The sequence below is a fragment of the Homarus americanus genome, unplaced genomic scaffold (genome assembly GCF_018991925.1).
Source record: "Homarus americanus isolate GMGI-L3 unplaced genomic scaffold, GMGI_Hamer_2.0 scaffold34360, whole genome shotgun sequence".
Taxonomy (NCBI): Eukaryota; Metazoa; Arthropoda; class Malacostraca; order Decapoda; family Nephropidae; genus Homarus; species Homarus americanus.
The window spans coordinates 4,243,337-4,247,244 of NW_024739403.1; positions in this window are offsets into that span (position 1 = coordinate 4,243,337).

Sequence of the window (3,908 nt, forward strand, 5' to 3'; positions counted from 1 at the left end):
CCCGCCCCACAAGGGGTTGTGGTGTTATGAGATATTGGTTCACACTCAGGATTTGATGGAGAAAGGAAATTCACAATGTGCTCACTGTATACATATTGTATTGGATGTACAATGCAGCTTGTTGCTGGGTAAGTAGCATGGTAATAAACGTTGAGTAGAGAGAGCTGGGTGGTGAGGGTGCCCAGGGAGGGACACGCGGCTTGAGGGACGCCAAGGGGGACGCCAAGGTCGTTGGCGGGAACGGCAGCCGCCAGGCTGGCGCGGAGGAGGTGTTGCTTGCTGGTGGCACTGTGTAGAAAGAGGCTGGTCACAGCGGTGTCAGGTCTTATAAAGCGGGGGTAGGCGTGGGTAGATAGTTAACCCCCGCTCCGTAGGCGGCGCTGGAGGCGTAGGCTGGGGCATTCGAGAAGGTTCGGTGCTTGTAGGGGAGGAATCCACTACAATACTCCCCTTCCCCTCCGGGCGCGGCTGGAGGCTGGAGGTTGGCAGAGTTGCGGGCCACATGTGAGGCAGAACGGGCGGTGCATGCCACATGTGGGACATAACGGCGAGGGCGTGGATGAGCATGCCGCTAGGAAGGGGCAACTCTGTCTAGATACACGAGATCTGTGGGAGAAAAGAGAGAGAAGGAGGGTTGTGGAGGCGATGAATGTTGTGCTTCACTCGGCACAGGTACAGAGTCCTCAGATGCGCCTGCTGGGGTGTGTGGGCCTGGGTCAGGAGCAGGGGCTGCGTTAGGAAGAGTGTCCATGACAGCAGCAGGGTGCATGACAGCAGCAGGGTCCACGACAGCAGCAGGGTACAGGACAGTAGCAGGGGGTACCTGAGGGAGATAAGAGGGGTGTGTGGGTCCGCGTCAGGAGCAGGGGCCGCGTCAGGAGGAGCGGCAGGGGGTACTGCTGGGCCGGGGGCGGAGTCTGAGGCAGGACGGGTGTATTGGGGTCGGTAGGACGTGGTGCTTAGGGCAGGAAGAGGAGCGGCTGTCTGCTCAGAGTCGCAGAGCTGCTCTAGGGTGTCTAACCTGCGGTGTAGAGACAGTAGTTGTAGAGCCGATGAGAGCTGCCTCTGCTTGGGTAAGCCAGTCTTCCATGTTGCTTGAAGACTAGGAGAGTGATCAGTTTCTCCTCCATCCTGTTTGAGTGCGAATCTCCGGGGTCACCATTTGTGGAGTTATGAGATATTGGTTCACACTCAGGATGGGATGGAGAAAGGAATCTCACAATGTGCTCACTGTATACATATTGTATTGGATGTACAATGCAGCTTGTTGCTGGGTAGGTAGCATGGTAATAAGCGTTGAGTAGAGAGAGCTGGGTGGTGAGGGTGCCCAGAGGAGGGACACGCGGCTTGAGGTGACGCCAAGGTCGCTGGCGGGAGCGGCAGCCGCGAGGCTGGCGCGGAGGAGGAGGTGTTGCTTGCTGGTGGCACTGTAGAAAGAGGCTGGTTACAGCGGTGTCAGGTCTTATAAGGCGGGGGTAGGCGTGGGTAGATAGTTGACCCCCGCTCCGTAGGCGGCGCTGGAGGCGTAGGCTGGGGCATTCGAGAAGGTTCGGTGCTTGTAGGGGAGGAATCTACTACAGGGTCACAGCTCAAGGCTGAAGAAGCCGCAAGTCCAGAAAACTGTGTGGGCGAACTTTTCGGAGTGAGAATTGTAAACTCTTGGAATACTCGGTTAAAAGTGTGTTTTGACGGAACCGATTTAACTCATTCAAGGCCAGACTTGACCGACAGAGCAGGTTCCGATATATTCAGAAGCCAGTTCATGTCCAGTACTTACCAACAGTGCTTAACAGAGACGTGACCGACCATCCAAGCGGCTAACGAGCCGATCAGTGGCGAAGAGGATAAAAGTAGCCCTGAATACGCACTTAAAAACCTTAGTTGGCGCAGTAATGCATTTTTAACCTTACCCCCCCCCCTCCTCTCTCTCTCTCTCTCTCTCTCTCTCTCTCTCTCTCGAGTATTTATATAATTGCAGAGTTACATGGCGTTGCTCGGGAAGAAAATTCAATTTTGGTGATGTAAAAAATACATGATAATCCTTAAATTTTCCAATAATACTTTATTTGAGCAGATCGACCGAAATCTTTGGATTAAATATAAGGCTGAAAAATACTACAAACATGCGTTTATTTTTCTTTGTTGTATTCTGAAATATAGGTAGCTTCAAATATCGGTTGGGCGGATATAGAAATTATGAGCAATAGGGGTTGGATGTAAACGGGACTACCCTGTATGATCCAATAAACGAGCTGCATTTCTTCCATTCTTATGTTCTTATCGTGAACAAAGAAAAAGGAAAAAAATACTCAGTAGATTTTGATACGTGAAGTGATGTTCTAGAAGACGTCATTAACTGCTCATGATGTTCTAGAAGACGTCATTAACCACTCATGATGTTGTAGGAGACATCATTAACCACTCGTGATGTTCTAAGAGACGCCATTAACCACTCATGGTGTTCTAAAAGACGGCATTAACCGCTCATGATGTTCTAGGAGACGCCATTAACCCCTAATGATGTTCTAGGTGTCATTAACCCCTAATGATGTTCTAGAAGACGCTATTAACCCCTCGTGATGTTCTATAAGATGCCATTAACCACTCATGATGATCTAGGAGACGCCTTTACTGCTCATAATGTTCTAGGAGACGTCGTCATTATCCGCTCATTCTAGAAGGTGCCATTAACCACCCATAATCTAGGGACGCCATTAAAGGTTCATGATGTTCTAGGAGACGCTATTAACCGCTCAGGATGTTCTAGGAGATGTCGTACAGTCATTTACTGCTAATAATGTTCTAGTAGATGTCACAAGTAGATGCCATTAACTGCTCATGATGTTCTAGAAGATGCCATTAACCGCTCATAAGGTCCTAGTGTACTGATCACAAATATGCAGGTCAATTAACTATGCTATCTGATTCATATTACACTTCATAGTCCATAAAACATGTGGGTAGGGTGTTACTATAGCATGTGGTCTGCTTTTACTTTTATCCTCTTCGCCACTGATTTGCTCGTTAGCCGCTTGGACGGTCAGCTACGTCGCTGTTACACACTGTTGGCAAGTACTGGACATGTACTGGCTCCTGAATGTCTATACCTGTGCTAGTCTGGTCTTGAAAGGGCTCACACTTGGTGCCGTCACAATACAGTTAATGGACTTGTGGCCTCTTCATCCTCCAGCTGCGAACCCTAGTGGGGCGTGCATCCGCCAGCTCCAGGTATGGACACTCGACTGAGTAGTACCCTCTGAGATGATTATAGACTTCAATTAGGTCACCCCTATCCCGTTTATAGCTAGGCAGCTACAGACATTATAATCTCTCAGGGTAACTGAGGTGCTGTACTGCAGGCATCAGTTTGGTGGCCCGCCTTTGGACATTTTCAATCAACTGACAGTCTCTGGCATATCTCGGGGACCAGTACTCCAGACGGCAAAAGCACCTCTTGAAGAGCATTTCGAAGGAATAGGGATGGGCTGTGTAGATATCTGAATGACCTTACAAGACTTACTAGTTTAGTTGCTTCATTCACCTTCTTCTCACAATGGCCCGAAACTTGAGTTCGTTGTCAACATAAACACCTAGGTCTTTTTCACATTCGGTTTCTTTTAGTGCTGTTTCTTCATCCCTTCAGGACATGTGATACTCCTCCTTACTGTTGGTACAACCTAGGTGCATCCTCTTATACTTCGTGATATTGAATCTTAACAGCCATTTCTTCGACCACTCTTGAAGCTTACAGAGATCTTTCTGTAGCTCTTCACTGTAAAACAAATGTTAATTAAGAACTCCCCCAACAATGCAGGCGGCTGCATTTACAAGGTTCCTTGCAAGGTATGTAATATGTTCTACTTAGGCCAGACAGGTAAAGATCTTATAACTAGACTTAAACAGCATGA